An 18,149-nucleotide genomic window follows, 5' to 3' on the forward strand; every position below is an offset into this window, starting at 1 on the left:
AAAAATCATTACTTAAAGATTTCATATGGGACAATGACTTGGATGTTATATTCCTCCAGGAAGTGTCATTTGAATGTTTCGGTTTCATTTCGACGCACCAAGCTTTTGTTAACATTAGTTCGACAAACAAAGGCACAGCCATTCTTCTACGTAAGAATATTGATCCCCGGAACATTCTTCTTAATCCTAATGGGAGAATATCATCTATTATTTTTGATAACGTGAATTTTATAAACATTTACGCGCACTCAGGTTCCCAGCACAAGAAACAAAGAGATATTTTGTTCAATGAAGACATAATACCCCATTTATCTAATGAACATTCAAATATTTTATTAGGAGATTTCAATTGTATTCTAGATTCAAACGATTCTAATTCAGCCGTGGAAAATTTCTGTGCAGGATTGAACAACCTTGTATTGTCAATGGATATGAAAGATATTGAGAAATCAATTAATAATTCAACATCATAGACCTTTTTTAGAGCAAATTCGAAGTCTAGACTAGACAGAATGTATTGCCCGAAAGAATTTTTGGACCAAGTAATATCGATAGACATTCTACCAACAGCATTTTCTGATCACCATTCAGTGATCATCTATCTATCTATCTATATATATATAAATGGAGTGATGTCTGTCTGTCTGTCTGATTCATATAGACTCAGAAACTACTGAACCGATCGACATGAAAATTGGTATGTAGGGGTTTTTGGGGCCGGGGAAGGTTTTCGTTATATTTTGAGACCCCTCCCCCCTCTCTAAGGGGGGGCTGCCATACAAATGAAACACAAATTTCTGCATTACTCGGAAATTAACCAAGCAAACGAAACCAAAGTTGGCATGTGAAAGTTTTAGGGTGCAATAAATGTTTCTATGGTGGTAAGACAGTCCTTCCCCCACTCAAAGGGGGGGCTGCCATACAAATGAAACACAAATTTCTGCATTACTCGAGAATTAATCAAGCAAATGAAACCAAATTTGGCATGTGGAGGTTTTAGGATGCAATAAATGTTTCTATGGTGATAAGATACTCCTTCCCCCTCTCTTAGAGGGGGCTGCCATACAAATGAAACACAATTTTTTGCATTACTCGGAAATTAATCAATCAAACGAAACCAAAGTTGGCATGTGAAAGTTTTAGGGTGCAATAAATGTTTCTATGATGGTTAGACAGTCCTTCCCCCACTCAAAGGGGGGGCTGCCATACAAATGAAACACAAATTTCTGCATTACTCGAGAATTAATCAAGCAAATGAAACCAAATTTGGCATTTGGAGGTTTTAGGATGCAATAAATGTTTCTATGGTGATAAGATACTCCTTCCCCCTCTCTTAGAGGGGGCTGCCATACAAATGAAACACAATTTTTTGCATTACTCGAGAATTAATCAAGTAAATGGGCGGGACGAAGTTTGCCGGGTTAGCTAGGGAAATATAAAGTATCTGATTCAAGCTGCATGACATTTTCCGGAAGGGGATATTGGAAAATTAATTCAACTATAATGGATATTCCAGAAGTCACTAGCCGATATATTCAAATATATGATAGTTTGAAGCATCAACACAGCTTTACTGAAAATTTCAATGTATGGTGGAATGTGAATTTTAAGAATAAAACTAAATATTTTTTTCAAATCAGAGACGTTTAAAATGAATGAAGAAATACGAATGGAAAAATCGTTTTTGTACACATGCCTAAAACAAATTTCTACATCTATGATGAACGGACAATCTCACCCAGAAGAAATGATATATGTGAAATCCAAACTAATAGAAATAGAAAACAGACGCATTCAAAGTTACCGCCAAAAATACCAACCAAACACTCTGCTTGAGGATGAAAAGCTAGGGTTTTTTTCAAATTTCATCTAGAATAAACCGAGATAGCAAATCCAATTTGTTAAAACTGGAAGTAAATGGTGCAGTAACCACCAACAATGCAATCTTGAACACTTTTTTAGAAAATCATTTCCAAGAACTGTTTGACAGAAAAGAATTTGATGCAACAGGTGTTGAACAAGTTTTAAGTCACGTTAATAGATCTCTGAATATGGCTGATCAAAATAGATTATCATCCCCAATTTCAGACGACGAGTTTGAAATAGCTCTAAGGCAGGTGGCAAAAAAAAGAAGCCCTGGTCCAGACGGGCTAACGTACGAGTTTTACAACACTTACAAAGAACATCTGAAACATGACATGGTAAAAATATTCAACATGTACCCCGTTGAAAGTGTAACACCACCTGCGTCTTTTGCAGAAGGAATAATTACACTTATTCCGAAGAAAGGTGACATACACGATATTTCAAACCGACGTCCAATCTCAATGTTGAATTGTGACTACAAAATATTTACTAAAATATTGACGAACCGTCTACAGCCGTTAATGGGAAAACTGGTTGGTCCAGGCCAAGCAGCTGCTGACCCAAACAAATCTTGTGAATAATCTGAAGCTTCTACGTAATGTTGTAATACGATCCCAACAAACGAAACGTTAAAAAGGTATGTTAATTTCTATAGACTTAGAAAAAGCCTTTGATCAGGTGAATCACGAATTTCTGTGGATCCTGCTAGAGAAATACAACCTTCCCATACAATTCATAAATTGTATCAAAAACCTCTACCGTGCCGCTTCATCAAAAATCCTATTTAATGGATTCCTCACAAGATCTATAAAAGTCACTCCATCCGTTCGACAGGGATGTCTATTGAGCATGATTTTATTTGTCCTATATATTGAACCTTTGATTCGCATGATATATGAAAACATAAATGGATGCTTCATAGACAACAATTTCATCAAAATAGTTGCCTTTGCTGACGATATCAATATATTTGTTCTCAATGATATGGAATTTGATACTGTTCTTACTCTCATAAACTATTTCAGTATTTATTCTAAGATTAAATTGAACATGCAAAAATCAAACTTTTTGAGATTTAACAACTGTTTTTCTGGTCCACATCAGTTAAACGAAGTTAACAAAATGAAAATTTTAGGTGTTTCATTCACTTCGAGCTTCAAAACTATGATAACAGAAAATTATGATGACATTATTAATAAACTGAAATACGCCATAAAAATTCACTCTAGAAGAAATTTGTATTTGTTTCAAAAAGTTCATATTCTTAATTGCTATATTTTATCTAAAATTTGGTATGTTGCTCAAATATTCCCGGCTGATAATAAACAAATTGCACAAATTCGAAGAATTTGCCAGAAATTCATTTTCAATACAATGATTTTCAAGGTTCAATTGCAGCAACTATATCTAGATGTAGAAAATGGAGGCTTATCCTTGATCGATGTGGAAAATAAAATGAAAGCTTTGTTCATTAAAAACGTAGTTTTCATGCAAAATGATCAGCAAGTTGACAAGTACATGATGGCACAAAAATCTAACCAACTACTAACACGCAACACTCGTGAATGGATAAAATTGGCAGAGGAAAAAAGGAAATATACAAGATCTAACACATGTAGTCTTATATATAAAAGCTTGATATATGAACTGAAAATCGTTCCGAGGATAGAATTAGAATTGCCAAGTCTTGAATGGGAGGTTATTTGGAAGAATATGCACCAGAGTTTCTTATCCACAAGTGGAAAAAATGCCCTATTTATAGTTCTTAATGACATTGTACCATGTAAAAATAAATTGTTTCGTCATTCTATACGTGGGACAGTCTCTCCACTTTGTGATATCTGTTACCGTAGATTCATCCATGCATCGCATAAAAAAGTGTACAATATCCAAAATTATTTGAAACTGGGTATTATATATAATCAATGAAAAAATGAGGATAAGAATTTGTGACCCAGAAGAAATGATTCTTAAAAAAATTAATGGCAAATCAACTAGCGAAAAGGCAGCTCTATGGCTATGCACAGAGGCTATTGCTTATAGTTTGATATATTTTGAATCTGGTTCAATGGACCATTTCCGCAAAACCATAAGAGAAAAAAGATGGAACTGCCAATTATTGTTTAGAAAGCACTTCGAAAATGACTTGAATGTTTGTTAATTTAGTATAAGATAGGTTAAGTTAGTATAATCCCGAGTAGGCCGCGGTTAAACGGCCTCCCATTAAATTTTAAGTTAGGTTAAGATTGTCAGTCCAATAAAGAAATGTGTAAAGGATTTGTGGGTGGTTGTGTGAATAGTAAAGGTGTGAATGGTAAATGTTCGAATGGTTAATGTGTGAATGTTTTGCGAGAACGTGAACTGACCCCCAGTAGGCCACGACTAAACGGTCCCACAGACAAATTTTGAATTAAAATTGATGGAAGCAAAACGAAAATGTAATAGTTATATTGGACACTTGGTATAAGAAAAAAAATATTTAAAAAGAAAACTAAAAAAAAAATATAGCGGAGAGAAAATCGGAAAATTCAGGAAAATTTAATTCCCATATGTTCTACAATTAGCTAAGCGTTGTTAGTCCATTTGATGTTGGCGCTAACGAAATTGATTTTTGTTCGAAAGTGGAAAAGGATTTTCAGACGGAATAACGCATTCCTATATCTTCTATCTATATAAACAAAAATGAAAGGCCAAATGTGTTGGTGTGCCATAAACCCGAGGAAGGAATGGTCCGATTTGAGCTGTCTTTATTTTGTAATATTCTCTGTATCAAACATGTATTCCATGCCACGGAGAAACATGTTATTTCCAAATGCTTGAAGAATCTTGAACGAGAATTGGGTCTGAAAATAATTTTCTATTATAAAAACGAATTTTTGTAGAAGTACTACACAATTTATAGTAAAAGGAAATTGTAAAGAGTCAAAGGGTAATCAATCAATGAAGAGTTCAGTGATTGGACTCACTAACGTTCACTTAGTAAGAAAACGTGGATGTTTGAAAGTATTCAAATCAAAAAATCTATTTTGGGCGGGACGAATTTCGTCGGATCAGCTAGTTATTAATATAGGTCATAAGCATAATTATCGAAATATTGAACTTGCGACCAGTCAGGCTAACACCTTAATAATAATATATATCATTAATTTTTTTCTGATAACTTTATTGACCTCGAAAAAAGTTACATTGCTTCTTCATTATGCCCAAGATTAGTGCAGATTTCATCCTTGATGAAGACAGTTTTGCGCCTGGCACGAGAACCCAAGTCTCGCTTAAAATTCCACCTCAACTCTCACGATGGCTTAGCTTGATAATTCCGCAATAATTGTGTGGCGCAGAACCTTAACGCCTGCTTTGCCATGGTATCTGTCTTGACGCATTGAGTGTAATGTCAAAGGTAGCAGCAAGTAGGACATTTGGTCGCGTCCACAGCTCCAGGACAAACGAAGACATGCGATAATGCAAAACAAGCAGAACAAGCGATGTTCGCTGCTTTGAGCATAGAACAGGACTGAACATTCGCTTCAGAGGAGAACCACTATTTATACCCTAGAAAATATTCACTTCGTCGTTTCATATCAAATTTATAGAGTTACTAGCTGACCCTGCAAACGTTGTTCTGACATAAAAATTATTTCTAGTGAGTATATTGGTTGTAAAATAAAAAGTAACTAATGTATTGTAAGTGTGTCTAAATGTTTTAACGATCTACACATACGTGAAACGATCTCTTGTGTTCATACGAGAAATAGAGCGCCAAGTCGATAACCACCGACAAAAATTAAAAATAAACACAAACCATTCCTTGTATTCCATTCCCGATGTATTTCATTTATGAAACTGACATGTTTGTTCTCTTGAACGTTAAAGAATATATTTTTGTCGTAAAGTAGACCAATTAAATAAAGAAAATCGATATAAATTTCGTTGTTGCAAATGCGTTGTTCTTCCTTCATTGAACCACAGCACTTAACGTTACAATTAGAGCATTGAATGTTTTGTTCAGCTGAGGAGAATATGGCACTGCGGAACGATTTTCCATGTCAATGTCTGCGTTGTTAATTTTTATGAATGATTGTCCGTCATTATCAGTATTTCTTCGTTGATATTTTGGACATCCACCTAGGCTTGCGGTCGTGTCGTTGATGAAATCTTAAAGAAAATGCAGTGTACATTTTCCATTCACCCGAAAATTCATAACATTTCACGCTTCACATAAATGGAGCACGAAACTCAATGACGTCTATATCTATCTATCTATCTATATATATAAAAATGGAGTGATGTCTGTCTGTCTGTCTGATTCTTATAGACTCGGAAACTACTGAACCGATCGACATGAAAATTGGTATGTAGGGGTTTATGGGGCCGGGGAAGGTTTTCGTGATATTTTGAGACCCCTCCCCCCCTCTCTAAGGGTGGGCTGCCATACAAATGAAACACAAATTTCTGCATTACTCGGAAATTAACCAAGCAAACGAAACCAAAGTTGGCATGTGAAAGTTTTAGGGTGCAATAAATGTTTCTATGATGGTTAGACAGTCCTTCCCCCACTCAAAGGGGGGGGGGGCTGCCATACAAATGAAACACAAATTTCTGCATTACTCGAGAATTAATCAAGCAAATGAAACCAAATTTGGCATGTGGAGGTTTTAGGATGCAATAAATGTTTCTATGGTGTTAAGATACTCCTTCCCCCTCTCTTAGAGGGGGCTGCCGTACAAATGAAACACAAATTTTTGCATTACCCGAGAATTAATCAAGCAAATTAAACCAAATTAGGCATATGGAAACTTTAGGGTGCAATGAATGTTTCTATGGTGGTTAGATACCCCTCCCCCCTTTCTTAGGGGTGGCTGCCATACAAATAAAACACAAATTTCTGCATTACTCGAGAATTAATCAAGTAAATGGGCGGGACGAAGTTTGCCGGGTTAACTAGTATATATCCGAAAAACAAAGATGTGTTCTTTTAAGTTTTTAAGTGATTTAAGTTTAAGTTTTAAGTGATGATTTTTCGAAGTAAACCGATGATCCGGAAAATCATTTTTCCCCTTTTTTCCAAAAATGACTTTTTTCATAAACTCATAACGTCTGAACTACTAAACCGATTCAGATAATCTACATATCGAATTGAAGTCAATGAGCTAGTCGTCTTTGACGAAAATACTACTCTTGCGAAAAAAAAAGAATTCTTGTCGCATAGATCTAGTCTAGTCGCATAAGAATATTGAACGAAGACTGAAAACATGTTAAGTTTGAAAAATCATAACTCAAAAATGAAAAAAAAAACACATGTCTAATTTTCCGATATGTTGTGTAAAAAAACCTCAGTTTTCAGGAAAAAATTGAAAAAAAAATAGCACCGATACTATGTAAACTATAACAAAACAATTACAATCAATTATCACGAAAACTCCAGCTTCTTGCGAGTGTTTCTTTCAAGAAAGGCCAGATAATTGGCTTTAATTTGATTTGTCGAACATCTTAATCGGTCCAGTAATTCAAAAGTTATGATTTTTTGTAAAAGTGGAAAAAACTGATTTTTGGACCTTAAAATTGAAATGGCCCCCATAACGAAAAAAAAGGGGTGGGTTTAGACTAGTGATATATTCATGTGAAGAAATATGATGAGATTTATAGAAATCGCATCAACCGTTTACACTAGCGTGAACTTCTATAATGAATATATTCATATTTCCGGTGAATTTATTCACCTGAATTAGAACTGCATCCAACTTTAGTGATTTCTCACCAGTGAGAAATTCACAAGCGTTTACATATGCTGAATTTATTCAAGTTATATATACCTCGAATAAGTGTATCATATTTATTCTCACCCGTTTACACCTATTTTCACGTGAATAAATCCATCTATCGCTATAGATCTCCCTAATGTAAACTCGCCATAATATGTATTTTGCGATAGGAAAACAATGCTATCACTTTTCACGAAATTCACGAAATGTGTTGCGTCAAAATTACGCGTGTTCGTAAAGATAGGTATATAAGAAACGTCCGTAAACCTAGTGTTAATTGTATATGTACCGTAGAGTTCAACAATATATCGTCATTTTTTATGCAGCTTGAAAATACTACTTTTTTAGAACTCGTTTTGTTTCTCGTCGAAAACCCGGTCAAGAGTCTTTTCATGCTGTCTACGAAAGGGTTAAAGTCCTCGAACATAGCATAAGGACACTCTACGGAGCTCTCTCGCGCGAATTTCAACAAACCGCAACGGGAACATGGTGTAAAACACATTGTGGAAGATCCCGATAAACTGCGTGAACGGAAGGAACTCTAACCCTTTTTCACCGGTCTGAAACAGGAGGTCTGGCATTGTCTTGGTCGAACATGGAACATTTCATTAGTTCGTAAATCGCAACAGCATTGGGAGATATTAAAAACAGTCAAGACAAACCCAGACACTCGGATTTTTAAATTGCCGTAATATACAACCCATGTAAAAGTCCTCTCCGCAGATCATATCGTCTTTCTCGTGAAAGTAATGAAACTAAACCGGATGAAGAACCTAATGTTCAAAAAACACGCGCAGAAGTTGTTCGATATGGCTTTAACGAACTTCCGAAACCGCAAAGATGCATTCGGGGCTGCTTACAAGACAAAATATCTCTAAAACCACGATTCAAAGCACTGTCAATTCAGAATCAGAAACGCTTTTAGGGATGCATTGCGGATTTTGCGATTTTTAATCCTCTAAAACGAATGGTTTGAATGAATCAAAAAGATACAAAAACCAAATTTGTGCTTACATTGCCAATAACGAGCAACTTATGTTGCCGCGAAATAATATGAACACGAAGGGAGAAAAGAAGAGAATATTTGCGATCTAAGAGCAAGAGCAAGAGCAAGAGCAAGAGCAAGAGCAAGAGCAAGAGCAAGAGCAAGAGCAAGAGCAAGAGCAAGAGCAAGAGCAAGAGCAAGAGCAAGAGCAAGAGCAAGAGCAAGAGCAAGAGCAAGAGCAAGAGCAAGAGCAAGAGCAAGAGCAAGAGCAAGAGCAAGAGCAAGAGCAAGAGCAAGAGCAAGAGCAAGAGCAAGAGCAAGAGCAAGAGCAAGAGCAAGAGCAAGAGCAAGAGCAAGAGCAAGAGCAAGAGCAAGAGCAAGAGCAAGAGCAAGAGCAAGAGCAAGAGCAAGAGCAAGAGCAAGAGCAAGAACAAGAGCAAGAGCAAGAGCAAGAGCAAGAGCAAGAGCAAGAGCAAGAGCAAGAGCAAGAGCAAGAGCAAGAGCAAGAGCAAGAGCAAGAGCAAGAGCAAGAGCAAGAGCAAGAGCAAGAGCAAGAGCAAGAGCAAGAGCAAGAGCAAGAGCAAGAGCAAGAGCAAGAGCAAGAGCAAGAGCAAGAGCAAGAGCAAGAGCAAGAGCAAGAGCAAGAGCAAGAGCAAGAGCAAGAGCAAGAGCAAGAGCAAGAGCAAGAGCAAGAGCAAGAGCAAGAGCAAGAGCAAGAGCAAGAGCAAGAGCAAGAGCAAGAGCAAGAGCAAGAGCAAGAGCAAGAGCAAGAGCAAGAGCAAGAGCGAGAGCAAGAGCAAGAGCAAGAGCAAGAGCAAGAGCAAGAGCAAGAGCAAGAGCAAGAGCAAGAGCAAGAGCAAGAGCAAGTTTTTTCAATGGAAAATTTGCATCATGAAAATGATGCAACAGATGTGATCTTTTTTCAATCGTCTGTCAAAATCTAGTGAAGTACGATTTCATTCCAAAATTATTATTCTCAACCTCGATGTTTATTTTTAAATTTTTAAATGTAACTTTTATAATTATGATATTATAATCTTTTTTTTAATATCATTCGTTACAGAAAACAAATATACGCTCGATTAATCCAATACTAAAAGACAATTATTTGAATGAATCGAATATTGTAAAATGGCTCAACGATTATTCTTAAAAATTTGTGTTCCTATGTTTCAAACTTACCAGGCAATCAGTAGAACACATGTTTGCGTGCGAGACACTGCCGCTTCCGACGTCGGGTCGGTGGGGGATTCGAATCGCGTCATCTTGGCAAAATATTAGCTTAATCGGACTTCACTTACTACTGTCGCAGACGTCTAAATTTCAGTTGCTCCAACACTTTTTCCCTTTCGATAAAACACTATTTCCTTCCAAATATGACACTTTAAAATTTAGGGAATCGATTTGGGACCACCCTCCGCTATCGACTTCAGGCGCTTGTTATCTAACCCGCGGTTCATTTCGCTGAATGTAGCAATCTCAAAACAATTTACTCGGTATGCCAGCATAATATTGTCGTTTTAACGGACAATGAGTGTATCCCCCAGCAGAAATTGGATGCCACGATACCGCCACACAGACTTCCCAGACAAGGGAATGTAACAGCTCCATAGGGCTTGGCTCCAGGGATAGTGACTGTTTGGAATAGGTACAAGAATCACGAACGAAACGTACACACTCAATTCCCCTTTAGAAGGGCAGCGACTGTTTGACTACCTTCGTTCGGACTGAGAGTTACTTTATGGTTATTACTGTTCTGTTGTGTTCCCGAGACTCCGCTATCAGTACCTATCGCGATGACGGTGTTACCGCTGAAAGAAGGGTGCTGGACATACGAACGCGAATTGCAATGCTTTTAAATTCCGAGCTTTGTGGGAGGAGAAAGATGGTTATAGTGTTGTATACTTCTCCGATGTCGAGATTCCCGTCCCAGATTGACTCGGGAAACAAACATTCAATCGATTAATCCAGCAAACACCACAAAACTTCACGATGAGTAATCCTTACGCTGACAAACGTTCCGTCCAAACGGGGTCCCCCTTTCCGCAAAACTTGAGTCGAAATGAGCCGAGAAATTCGACTGGGTTGGCAAATTATCACCCGGCGTCTCTGCGCAATAATAAACAAATAAATTTATTAAACGACCGTTTTTTCGTCGCCAGCATAATTCATCGCTTTTTTGCATGCTTCGTTCGTTTCATCGATCGAAGGGGGGACAATGTGAAACAACGAACCCTAAAATGATTCTCTTTCCCAGTCGTGGACTTTCAAAATAATGATATCCACTGCAAAAACAGGCACGAGGAAATTTCCTAGCGTGTGTCTTGAAAAACCAGGAAGGGCACTTGTCAGCGATGGCGGCGATTTGTTCTCCGTCGATTCCTTCGCAAGTAGCGTGAAACATGGAAACACTATTTCGATGCTTACAGCCAGCTAGGATTCTGACGCGGAGATAATCCCTCTGGTTACCAAAAACGATGATATTTTTCTTGTGTTTCTCCCTCATCCCGAGTGTTAATGCTCCCGCCTACGCATAACCGATCCCCTGGATATCATAAAAGATTTCGTTCAAATTTATTATCCCCCGGAATACATTTCACCTGGATCGCTCCTCCTTCTCGGGCCTGCTCGGGTTGACACAAACGTAAACCAGGCGCGGAAAAGTGAGTGCCGCAAACAACAACACAAAAACAACTTGACAAAAAACCCCTTCGCTCGTTGATGGATTCTAACAATTTTTCAGCGAAACAATCTCAGCCCCCCATCTCCCAATAAAACGCTAATAAATTATGTACGGCGCTGCATGCATAAAATATGCTCCAGCTTCTGTAAGTCTCGCGCGCGCGGATCCAGACAAAAGAAAACAGAAAAGAAAACAGAAAAGAAAATATACACACAAAACTCGACCTGAAAGAGATCCCCGGAACAAGTTGCGAAAGTGGAGTTGAAACATCAAACGACGGTGGGTGTATTCATTGTGTTGCCGTGTGCGCTCAAGAGTTATTTTGTAGCCACCGCACCGTTCGAGGCTGCACCCACACCTACTCTCCACCCCGGCGGAATGGGATAGGCCATTCAACGAAACATTGAACGAGATGGGTGCGAGGAAATGGGATAAATTATTCCGCCGGTAATGCATCCAACGCACTGTTTCTGGGCTCACCTTTCCATGGCGCACGGTAAGAGGATGGTCAATTGGAGTGATTCAACGGAACACAACCCGCTTCCAACGCGACGAGGTGGCCGAGAGGTTAAGGCGTTGGACTGCTAATCCAATGTGCTCTGCACGCGTGGGTTCGAATCCCATCCTCGTCGGAACTCTTTTTGGGAAAACTGGAGTTAAAGATGTGTGTAGTAAGTTTTTTTTTGGGTTTGGTCCTGTTTCGATTAAGTATTTAAATTTCTTCAAATAACGATATGTCTAATGAAAAATCTGCAATTAAAGCCTGTCCACGTTAAATTTCGGACACCAAGATGATGCCAGTAAAACAAAAATTCACGTAATACAACAAAACCGATTGATTATTTCAGTAAAATAGACTTATATCTAGAACAGGGGAAGCTAACTTCGATGTTAATTACGTTGTCTGTAAAATTTTCGAACTTTCTTGGGAACATCTGCCATTAGGTTCCGTACAGTATCCTCAGATATGCTGACGGCGGCGCTTTTCCATCTCCTCTTGAAATCATCAATGCCATTCGCTTTCTTCTTAGTTTCGAATAGTTTTCGCTTAATCAGAGCCCAGTACTTTTCCGCTGGGCGAAGTTCTGGACAGTTCGGTAGATTTGCTGTTTTTGGCACATATTTGACCTCATGTGCATTATACCATTCCAGGATGGATTTTGCATAGTGATAAGAGACAAAATCTGGCCAAAACAACGCTGGAGAGTCGTGGCTTCTTATGGATGGTAGCAACCGCTTCTGAAGACATTCCTTCTCCTAGACATCTTTGTTGACAGTGCCGGTAGAGACGAAAGATTTGGATTTTCGGCCACAACTGCATATGTCCTGCCAAACCAAGTACTTTTTGGGGGACTTAGACTGCTTCTTGGTCCGGAAACACTCGGCTACGGCATTTCTTCGCATTGCAGTATAAAAAGCGAGTCCTGGAAGCTGTTTGAAGTCTTCGAGGACATAAGTTTCATCGTCCATTATGGTGCATGAACATTTTTGCAAAAACTGGGTGTAGAGCTCCTTAGCACGGCTTTTTGCAGTGAAATTACGCCTTCAGTTCATGCCTCTTCTTCATTTGTTGTACATATGATTATGATTTTCCAACCTTTCGAGCCACATTTCTAACTGAAAGGTTGGGATGTTTCTCAATAACGGCAACCACCTTTCGGTACATCTGTCGGGAGTATACTTTTCGATTTGTTCCGCTTCCAACCGTCCGATCCACAGTTAAGCGCCAAACGATTTGCATACACTACATACGGTAGTCTTCGGCAGTTTTAGCTTTTTGGCGAGATCGCGTACCGACAGTGTTGGATTTTGCTGCCGTTCGCGCCAAATGCGTTTGCGTACTTCCACTTGATTCGACGCCATTTTACCAAACTGAAGAAGAATGTAAACATGTTGGACATCGAAATAAACAGGAGGGTTTCAGCTGTCATGTAAGTGAAATATTTCATTATTTAGTGAAATATTTCATAAACTACACTGAAAGAAAGGTGTCCGAAATTTAACGTGGACAGGCTTTAAAACGATATTTTTTAAGTCACCATAGCCCACAGCTCGAACCTCTCCAGAAGGCACTCCTCGTGATAAATTTCCAGATGTTAGGAAAGTCTCACTTTTAGTCTAAAGCTATAGATTGCTTCTCAATCAATAATTTTTTTTCGGGAACTCTTTTTGTAGTAATTTTAGGCACTCTGCTAATCAACCGCTTCTCGGAATAACGGATCTCTATAGTAAAATGTCCGAAAAAGGACCTGAAACTTATGAGAACCTGATCAGAGGGTTCAAAGCCCCATAAGGAGGATGGTTGTAATATCTATGGTGATTTTGCAAAGAAAGAAATTGATGAACCCCCGTTTCAGGAATTCCCTCTCTATTCGAGTAATATCAAAGGATTTTCTCCGCGACCTTCTCAGGTTACCAAAAATAACCTCGCTCGAGACAATCCAAAAAAAAATAATAAAATGTAATACGAGCGAGCATTAAAATATTTGGTTGGGGAAAAAGAAATGTCGCAAATATAGCAACACTTAAACATATCTTGTGTTGTACTTATCGAATCGGGTCATACTATACGTCTATTTAAAGACGACAATCTGTGCTACAAGTGTCGTTCTGACAGTGTTGTGATTGTCCTTTTCAGTCTCAAGTTATAGCGCGTCAAAGATGGAGTCCACCAAGCAAGAAATTCGCCATATTTTACGTTTTTGCGAGGTAAAACTGCAACGAAGGCGGCCGAAAAAAATCGTGTAGTTTATGGACCCGATACTGTAACGATTCGCACAGCACAGCGTTGGTTTGATCGATTTCGTTCTGGTGTAGTGGCTGTCGAAGATACATCCCGTACTGGTAGGCCAATCGTCGTCGGAAACCGATAAAATCGTTGAAATCGTCCAAGTAGACCGGCATGTGAGCACTCGCTCGATTGGCCAGGAACTGGGTATAGACCATAAAATTGTTTGGAACGATTTGCAGAAGATTGGATTCCAAAAAGACGGGTGGGTAATGTCGAGGACATAACCGGAGTGACGTAGGACTATACAAAGGAGACAGCTTTTGTTAAATATATATTTTAAATATATTGTTTTATTTTCTTCTCCTACGTGAATACCTACCTATCAACCTGAAAAATGGATTAGTTTACTGTTTACTGTTTATGAATATGTTGATGGTTCTGAAAAGAACCTTTGGTGTTGTGTTTTTGTTATCACTCGATATTCCCATCTTGTTCGGTTAAACCTTCCTGTTTAGCTATTGCGTTTGCCACTCGCCACAGCTTTCACAGCTTGTGACATGTTGTTCAGTAAATTACATTTAATGCGACGTGCCGGAGAAACACTTTGCCACTTACTGAAACTAATTGTTGCCTTGATGAGCGCCGAACCGAAGCTGCTCTGTTCTTGATGCGGGTTTTCTGATTGTCGTGAGCAGCTTTGCAAGCCAACTCGAGCACTCCGACGGCCGAAACTCTATAATCGCTGTTAGGTATACTGGTGCTCCGGCACCAATCCGTTCGGCCTAGTTACCCTTGCGGAGCAATCAGTGAATGCGACCAACAGAGAACTGGAGACCTGCACGGTTCTAGTGAGACTTTGCCTTTCCCTTAACTTGTCCTCCTTTGTTACGTCCACGATGCCGATGCCGTACAACCACACGGGTTTACGGTTTGAAAGAAAATAAGATATTTTTTCGGGGACCGCGTGTTTTATACTCTAGCGGTACACACTCACAGGATAGAGACAAATCGGCAGACTCAGCCAGAGGGGCGAGTCCAACGAAACGAATGAATGAGCGTTAAAAGGGAGCGATGGCAAAAAAATACACTCATTACGATTTGTTCGCTCGTTGGATTCACATGCAGGCTAAAAAGGGTCCTTTTCAGGATCACAAAATTATCTTCAATCTAAAGAGTTTATTGTTTTGTTATCACTCGATATCCCCATCTTGTTCGGCTAAACCTTCCTGTTTAGCGATTTGTTGCCACTCGCCACAGCTTTCACAGTTGGAAAATTTCTTCCCATCCAGCTTTGTGACATGTTGTACAGTAAATTACATTCAATGCGACGTGCCGGAGCACCACTCAGTGTCGCATTGGAGGCGACTTTAACCTGTAATTGAACATTTGCGATGACAGTGGTACAGTGTCGACTTTCAATGTGGGGTCATAATTTGGATCTCTATGTTTACAAAAATGTCCAACTAAATAAGTCGCATTACATATCCGTCCAATTAGCTAAATGTCGAACTAATTGTAAATTACTGTACTTTCAATCTGGAAACAATTTAAGAATTGGTGAAAATTGAATAATCTGGAAAGTTCCCAACTATCAATAAGCTCAGAACAACTGCCAAATTCACATACTCATCAGATCCTGGCAAACAAATTATGAAAAAATCAATTTGTGTTTTATTATTATTTTGGATAATGTTTTAGAAAGCATTGAACTGTATTTCCTAAACTCTTTTTTGGAAGGTTTAATGGCCCTGAAAAGCGCCTTGTTTTATGGAATGGTTCCAATTTAGAAAACTTAGTACTCGTGGTTTTGAAAAAAACCATTTCGAACGCCCTCGATGCCGCCTTGTTCTGGATTTGCCACCAAAGCAGTTTGTATAAAGAACAAACTTTTTTCTTCTGCTACCTGATGCCGTTTTGCGATTGCGTTTGCCACTCGCCACTCGCTGCAACTGCCTGTTGTGTTGTCTTGATGTCCACAGAACCGAATGTGTTCTGTTCCGAATGCAGGTTTTCTTATCGTCGCGAGCAGCTTTACCAGCTAACTCGATCACTTCGGCGGCCGAAACTATATAACGCCGGCTAGGTGGACTGGTGCACTGGTACTAACGCGTTCGGCCTAGCTACCTTTGCGGGGAACTCCAGATCAACACGGTTCCAACACGGATTTTGCCTTTCCCTTCACTTTTGCTCCTTTACCATGTCCAGACATGGCTGCTTGTGTTGGTTTGTTGATGTGTTGTGATGCGAACCGATGTGGTGTACGGTTTGAATGAGAATGATCGTTACGGCAGCGGAGCGGGGATTTTTAAGCTGACTGGCTGGCTCGAGAATTACGCATGTGTGAGACTGCGACCAATGTTTTGTTCATTTTTTTCTTTTTCCTTTCCAATCGTGCTTCATTCTATTTCGCTGCTGCTCTGGTTGCCCGTTTTGGTCGGTACGATTTGAGGAGCACAAAATGGACCAATCAAAAATGGGCACATAGTGCATTTTGACAATGCTTGATATTTCACAATTATTCAATTATTTATCTCAAGAAAAATGAAATGTTATTCGTTATGATAGATGCGTAGATATATTTCCTATCAATTGATGCAAAAACCTTTGCGATCTATTGAGAAATGCTCGAGTTATAAGCGTTCCAAATCTTGCATTTTTTCCTACTTGTTCAGTGCCTAGATTTCCATTTCACCCCCTATATCTTCCGGTTAGACGTAGTCCTACGTCAAAAAAAGCTGGATGTATGGGTGCCACACGAGTTGACGCATAAAAATCTTTTAGACCGAATCAACGTCTGCGATGCACTGCTGAAACGGAACGAACTCGACCCATTTTTGAAGAAGATGGTGACTGGTGATGAAAAGTGGATCACGTACGACAACCTAAAGCGAAAAAAGTCGTGGTCGAAGCGCGGTGAGCCGGCCAAAACCATCGCCAAGCCCGGATTAACGACCAGGAAGGTTTTGCTGTGTGTTTGGTGGGATTGGAAGGGATTCATCCACTATGAGCTGCCCAACTATGGCCAGACCCTCAATTCGGTTCTTCACTGTGAGCAGCCGTTTGAAGCAGGCGATTGACCAGAAGCGGCCAGAAATGATCAATACGAATGGTGTTGTTTTCCACCAGGACAACGCTCGGCCTCACACATCTTTGATGACCCACCAGAAGCTACGGGAGCTCGGATGGGATGTCCTATTGCACCCACCGTATAGTCCGGACCTGTGATACATTTCGGATTTAAAAAAAGAAGACATGCACTAGTCGATGTCTGTCACGAGAGTGTATTTCTCTTACCAACTAACTTACGAGCTAAGTTCGCATATTACATGTTTATTTATTATCATTGTTGTCTACAACAAGCGTCGAGCGGGGCGGTATGTTATTGTTGTTAGTTGTTGGAGGTCGTATACAGGGAAGTTTGGCGTGCCATAATAACGTTCAGCCCATGTTATGAAGTTAGTTGGTTTGGGGGATTTCCGTAAGGAAATCAAAAGTTGCTGACGAATGTAAAGATATGGTATGAACTTGTTGTTAGATATGGTATGCGGAAAAGTGGTTATGTATAAGAATGCGGAATTGAGGATGAGAAAGAATGAGGGTCAGGATGTTTTGTGTTTAATTGGAATTGAGGTTAGTTAGTATGCTACACCTGGCTCCAAGTGATTATCATCTCTTCCGGTTCATGCAAAACGCTCTTGGTGATTCTAAGTTGGCCTCAAAAAAACTGGCTGTTTGAGTTTTTTGCAAATAAACAGGGGGGGGGGGGTTTAAGAGGGGGAGGGGGGTGTGTAATGACCCTCCTGTGACTTTTTAGTAAAAGGTAAATTCAACGGGGTCGATTAGAAGATCAATCAATGAACAGTTCTGCGATTGGACTCATGAACTTGCGCTTAGTAAGAAAACGTGAATGTTTGAAGGTATTGATAACAAAGAATAATTTTTGGGCGGGACGAAGTTTGGCGGGTCAGCTAGTCATTCATAAAAATTAACAACGCAGACATTGACATGGAAAATCGTTCGGCAGTGCCAGCGCCTCAGCTGAGCAAAACATGCAATGCTCATATTAATGTTAAGTTCTGTGGATCAGTGCCACAAATGATCAAAATTTATTCACGAATGAAAGAA

The 18,149-nt window shown here is 39.3% G+C and overlaps 1 protein-coding gene and 1 non-coding gene across 2 annotated transcripts in view; one reads left to right on the plus strand and one right to left on the minus strand.

Annotated features, from left to right (window-relative positions):
• Positions 1-18,149, minus strand: part of LOC129761589 (uncharacterized) — an 87,687-nt gene that overhangs the window by 34,910 nt on the left and 34,628 nt on the right. The window lies entirely within an intron of this gene.
• Trnas-gcu (transfer RNA serine (anticodon GCU)) lies at positions 11,844-11,925 on the plus strand. The gene has a single exon. It is a non-coding gene; the product is annotated as a tRNA-Ser (tRNA).

The sequence above is a fragment of the Toxorhynchites rutilus genome, chromosome 1 (genome assembly GCF_029784135.1).
Source record: "Toxorhynchites rutilus septentrionalis strain SRP chromosome 1, ASM2978413v1, whole genome shotgun sequence".
Lineage (NCBI taxonomy): Eukaryota > Metazoa > Arthropoda > Insecta > Diptera > Culicidae > Toxorhynchites > Toxorhynchites rutilus.